This window comes from Mus musculus, chromosome 8 (assembly GCF_000001635.26).
Source record: "Mus musculus strain C57BL/6J chromosome 8, GRCm38.p6 C57BL/6J".
Classification (NCBI taxonomy): domain Eukaryota; kingdom Metazoa; phylum Chordata; class Mammalia; order Rodentia; family Muridae; genus Mus; species Mus musculus.
The window spans coordinates 25,128,530-25,134,345 of record NC_000074.6 but is presented as its reverse complement, the minus strand read 5'-3'; the positions used below and the strand labels follow the sequence as shown (position 1 = coordinate 25,134,345).

At 48.1% G+C, this 5,816-nt stretch overlaps 1 long non-coding RNA gene across 1 annotated transcript; it reads right to left on the bottom strand.

The window, feature by feature from the left end:
• Window positions 1-1,680: 1,680 nt before the first annotated feature.
• Window positions 1,681-4,531, bottom strand: Gm39143. The gene is made up of 3 exons (XR_870257.2): window positions 4,373-4,531; window positions 2,061-2,218; window positions 1,681-1,744 (listed from the first exon to the last, which is right to left on the bottom strand). It is a non-coding gene; the product is annotated as a predicted gene, 39143 (long non-coding RNA).
• Between the last annotated feature and the right edge of the window lie 1,285 nt (window positions 4,532-5,816).

The following is a 5,816-nucleotide window of genomic DNA, read 5'->3' as shown; positions in this document are numbered from 1 at the left end:
ATCAGCTGTGGGTAACAAGAGACTAGAATCACAGAAGTAAATAAAACCCTTGCTTTACTGGGATAGTTGATGCCTGTCAGCCGGAGCTAAGAAATTAGCAATGATTGAGAAGAATCCACCATCACTGAGGTGAAATCTGGGAAGTGTTTCCTCAGGGTCAGCACGCAGAAGCTGTGTTCCAGAGGCAACCAAAGTTGTACCTTTGTGCTGGAAGCTGAACTTTATAGCATAAGAGTCTCCCAGGTGTATGGGTTTTGAAGGCATGAAGGGGTCATGGAGGGCAGCTGATGCTTGACATTGTGTGGCAGGGTTGCAATCCATGAAGAAAGACCAAGAGAGGCTATTGGTGGAAGTATAGCCCAGGTGCACGAGTCCCCAGCATTTTGGAGATTCATGTATCATAGGCTGACCGCCCAGAAGAGCAGCAGGGGTGGAATGGAGCCTGCCAGAGTTTAGATGACAAGCTGTGTGTGCTGCAGAGGGCGGAGCTGGAGAAGTGACCCAAGGTCCTTGGAGGAGTCCAGAAGACAGTGAGTGAATCCCAGCTATTGGACATGGAGTTATATACACTACACTGTTGGAGTTTGCTTTGAGCTGATTATAACTGTGTCCTGGTTCTTCCCTCTTGAAGAAGTGTATTTAGCTTTTTTTTTTTTTAAGAGTCCGTAGTTGAGAGACTGAATTTTAAAAGAGATTTTAGATTTTTTAAAAGAGACTTAAGTTTTTAAAGAGATTTAATTTAATTTTAAAGTGTTTGAAAATGTAAGGACTGTGGGATTTTTTTCAAATTTGTAAAATGTTTTATATTGTAGTGTTGCTAATGTGTGATCTTGGGAATGAACAAGAAAGGACAGCTTGTTGCTTAACAGTGATAGGTTTGTGTGTCAAGTTGACAAGGGGTCAGCTTGACACAGACTAGACTCATCAGAGAGGAGGGAACCTCAAATAAGACATGCCTCTAAAAAATCAGGCTGTGGGCAAGCCAGGAGGGCATTTTCTAAATTAGTGATTGGTGGGGGAGGGTCCAGCCCACTGTGGGCGGTGCCATTCCTTGGGCAGGTGGTCCTGGGTTCTATAAGAAAGCAGTCTAAGCACGCCATGAGGAGCAAGCCAGTAAGCAGCACCCCTCCATGGCCTCTGCGTCAGCTCCTGCCTCCAGGTTCCTTCTTGTTTGAGTTTCTGTCCCGACTTCCTCCAATAATGGACCATGATATGGACGTGTAAGCCGAATAAACTCTCTCCTCCCCAACCCGGTTTTGGTCACGGTGTCTCCTCAAAGCAATAAAACCCCTGACTAAGACGGTGAGATGGGCTGACTAGAGTATAGGAAAAGACTCAGGTTTAGCAGTCATCAGAGAGTGATCAGCAAGAGGACATGGGGAAGAGGGGGAGTTACGTCTGCAGCTGGTCTTTGCTACTTTGTGGGTTCTTTTTCCTACCCTCTCTTCCCCCCTCCCAGGTTCACCCCCAGTCACTAGATAGGAGGAGAAAGGCAGAGACAGAGAGATCCCTGAATCTCATCTCTTTCCTTTTGTTTATTCTTTGAGCATGGCTACTAACGAACCACAACCAGCCTCCGTGGGCTCTAACATTTCTCTACCCTCTGAGAAAGTTTCCAGCTTTCCAAACGTCACAGAATCGCAGACACCATCTGCAGCTGGCAAAAACCACGCCTCTGCTAACGTATGATGCAAATCACAGTCAGCTGCTATGGACGGTTGGAAGCAGCCCCACAACCCCACACCTGGAATTAAAACGAAAGTACATTTTTATAATATGTATGGCTTTTTAAAAAAGAAACCAAAATTCCAGAATTCTCATTACAGCTGTCTCTCCATGTCCATGGCTGGTACTAAACCTCTGGGGTGCTCTGTTTTTTTTGTTTTTTTTTTTTGTTTTTTTAGTAGTTTCCCTAGTCATGACCTGTGCAGGAGCCCCAAAAAGCAGCCACTAAAGCACAGTTTGCAGAGGCCTCAAGACACTTCCCCTCCCCTGGCCTCTGGAAGGAAAAGAAAAGGCCCAGCCTTGGGGCCAGGGAGTACGTGCTGACGGCTGCTCACCTTGGGCCTGGGGCGGAGAATCTCCTCAATACAATGTGTGCAGGAGAGCCAGGAGCCAAGCTTCTCCCAATACACAGGGTTCACTTGGAAGACTGTTCCTTGCCAAAGCACAGGACACTCAACACAATCTTCAGGCCAGCAGGGATGGCCCTGTGCTGCTGATGAAGAGGATGTATTTTCAATATCAATAGATTAAATTTATTAATAAAGAAAGAAGATTAGAAACTTAAAAAATCAGTGAATGATCCAGTGGAGGGGTCTGTTCAGCTACACCACTGGCTCATCCCCAGTGACTGAGGCCTGAGGGCTTCAGTGAGTGCTTGAGACTGAGGCTTGCATGGTAACTCCAGAGTCTGACATCTGTGAGGGGATTGAGAGGTCCTTTCAGGCTGCTCCCCAACCCTGGGTTACAATATTCAGGTCTTTGTACTTGCTGTTCTCTTGTGGCCACCCCATGATGATCCCATGGCTGTCCTGTCCAATTTTGTGTCAAACATCACCTTCTCAGTGGCAACATTTCTTTTTTTCTTTTCTTTCTTTCTTTCTTTTTTTTTTTTTTTTTTTGGTTTTTGGAGACAGTGTTTCTCTATGTAACCCTGGCTGTCCTGGAACTCACTTTGTAGACCAGGCTGGCCTCGAACTCAGAAATCTGCCTGCCTCTGCTTCCCGAGTGCTGGGATTAAAGGTGTGCACCACCACCACCTGGCTCTTTTTTTGTTGTTGTTGTTTTTAATGTAGTGTGTCATGATGCAGTCTGGGCTCGCTCAATCTTGTGATACCTCTGTTTTAACTTCCCGAGTGCTGGGAACCGGCTACCTTTTCTAAAGCTTCTCGTTCTGTCCCCCGTTTCCTGCTGTGTTTTTCCGAAAATTTAAGCACTGAGTGTTTTCTAATAGTCTGCAGACATCCATCTTTTCGTTACTATAACAAATGCCGGAGGTGATCAACTTATGAAGAGCTAAGGGTCCCTTCTCCTCATCCTTCAGGAGACTTCTGCGCATGATCTGTGTCTCTCCCTGTTGCTTTTAGCACATCATGACACGGGGTGTGGTAAACTAAAGACACTCATGGCCCAGAACTGAAAGAAACAACAGAAGGGAAAAGCCCAGAGTCCCAGCATACTCTTGAAGAGCATAGCCTGGTGGCTTACAACCTCTCACCCCTGGTTTTAAAAGGAAATAAAACTTGAGACCTGTGATTCATGTAATGTATGTCAAATAGCCCAAAGAGCCCAAAGAGTTGTTTGTGAGCTTTGAAACCTGGGGCTGAGAACATAGCAGAACAGACCAGGACATGCCCGGGCAGGCCCATCGCCTCCTTATCTCCCACTCCTCTGACCTAAGTTAAATATTAACAGGCTGCTGATGTTTAAATGGACCAATCATGTGAAACCGCACCAATTCCTCCCCCAGTCCCACTCCTTTTCTATAAAAACCCCTAGCTTCCAAGCCTCATGGTCGATTCTACTGTCTCCTGTGTGAGATTCGTTTCGACCCGGAGCTCTGTCATTAAAATACCTCATGTTGTTACATCAAGGTGTTGTGTTCTATTCGTGATTCTTGGGTGCATGCCGAATCGGGAGTTGAGTGGGGATTTCCCCACTAGGTTCTTTCATTTCGAGGTCCTACCGAGATCTACGTGACACCCAGGAACCCTGAAGGACCCCTTGGAGGTGCATTTGTTTGTGTGAGTCTTGTATGTTGTCTGTTGTCTAAGTGTCTAAGTGTGGCACTGCTAAATTTGTGTCTTAGTTTTTCAGTTCTGAGATTGTGGGTTTGAGCCCCACCTGTGTTACCAGTTCTGGTATTCTGTATTCTGGCAGCTGCCACTGTGGACCGTAAGGACCCTAGTGGCTGTGGGAAGATGACGGTCTATTTCCCCACAGGCTGCACCACTAGAAGACATTCCGAGGGAGATCCTGGAGTGCCTGGGGTACGGAACAGTCAGGAGGACCTGGCTGTTGCTTTGGCAGAGTGAAGAAGAGTGAGTGCTCTTCCTGCCAGAGGAGTGGACGCGGAATCCCACTCCATCAGAGGTAGCATTTGGCTGGTTGTATAAGTCCAGACGTGGACGAGTGTGTTTGGATGTCTTAGTGTTTTCCGTCTCTGTCATTGTGTTGTGTTTATTCTTATTCTTCACTATGGGACAGACCATGTCTACTCTATCTTTTACTAAGGACCATTGGACAGATGTTAGGGCTAGAGGACGAAATTTGTCAGTAATAGTGAAGAAAAAGCCATGGATGACTTTCTGTTCCTCGGAATGGCCTGTTTTTGGAGTAGGTTGACCACCAGAAGGAACTTTTTACTTACCCACCAGAAGGGCTGTGAAGACCATTGTTTTTCAGGAAGGGCCAGGGTTGCATCCAGACCAGCAACCGTACATCACGGTATGGGAGGACTTGGCACGCTACCCACCCCTGTGGGTTTGCCCATTCCTCCAGCCTCTCCGCCCTTGCACCAAGATCCTAGCCATCGAGAAAATGGTGAGAAAGAGAAACCGAAACCACCGCTAGGGGGAGATGATGATCGCAGCACACCAGTGACGAAACCTCCCAGGATCTCTCCAGAGATTGAAGAACCCCCTGAGTGGCCCGACACCCCTCAACCCCCACCATATGCTCCCCAGCCCCAACCTTCAGCTCTCTCAGGACCCCTGCCTCAGGCCGGGCCAGAGGAGGGGGTCCCTCCACAGGAACAAGGAGCTAGCGAGGAGTCGCCCCTGAGGGGCCGACAGATTCAACCATGGCGCTCCCCCTCAGGGCTATTGGGGCTCCCCCTGCCGATCGGAATAGTCTATAGCCCCTACAGTATTGGCCTTTTTCCTCTTCTGACCTCTATAACTGGAAAGCTAATCACCCCCCATTTTACAGAGAACTCTGCAGGACTCACTGGGTTGGTTGAATCATTAATGTATTCACACCAGCTGACCTGGGATGACTGCCAGCAGCTTCTGCAGACTCTATTCACAACCGAGGAGAGAGAGAGGATTCTCCTCGAGGCTTGGAAAACCGTCCGAGACGAGGCTGGGCGCCCTGTCCAAACTCCAGCTGAGATAGATGAAGGATTCCCGCTAACCCGGCCCGATGGGATTATAATATGGCACCAGGTAGGGAACAACTGTCCAATTATCGCCGGGCCCTAGTGGCAGGTCTCAGAGGTGCTGCTCGGCAGCCCACGAATCTGGCCAAGGTAAGAGAGGTTATACAGGGAGCGACTGAGCCCCCCTCAGTCTTCCTCGAAAGGCTCATGGAGGCTTACAGGAGATATACTCCATTCGACCCCACATCTGAGGGTCAAAGGGCCTCAGTAATTATGGCCTTCATTGGCCAGTTGGCTCCTGACATTAGGAAGAAGTTACAGCGAATTGAGGGCTTGCAGGATTACACCATAAGGGATGTAGTTAGAGAGGCAGAGAAAGTGTATCATAGGAGAGAAACAGACGATGAAAAGTTAGAGAGAGAGAAAAGAGAGAAAAGAGAGGATGAGGATAGGAGAGACAGGAGGCAAGAAAAGGTTTTGACTAGGATCCTGGCCGCAGTAGGAAAAAGAGATAACGGAAAAAGAGGTAGACAGTCAGGGAACCTGGAAGACAAAAGACAGCAGGGACCAAGGAGACCCAGAGAAGGCGGGCAGCGCCTGGAGAGGAACCAATGCGCATATTGCAAGGAAATGGGCCACTGGAAGAGCGACTGTCTGAAAAAACAAAACAAAACAAGAGGTGAAGATGCTTTCTCTTGGAAAAGATAAAGACTAG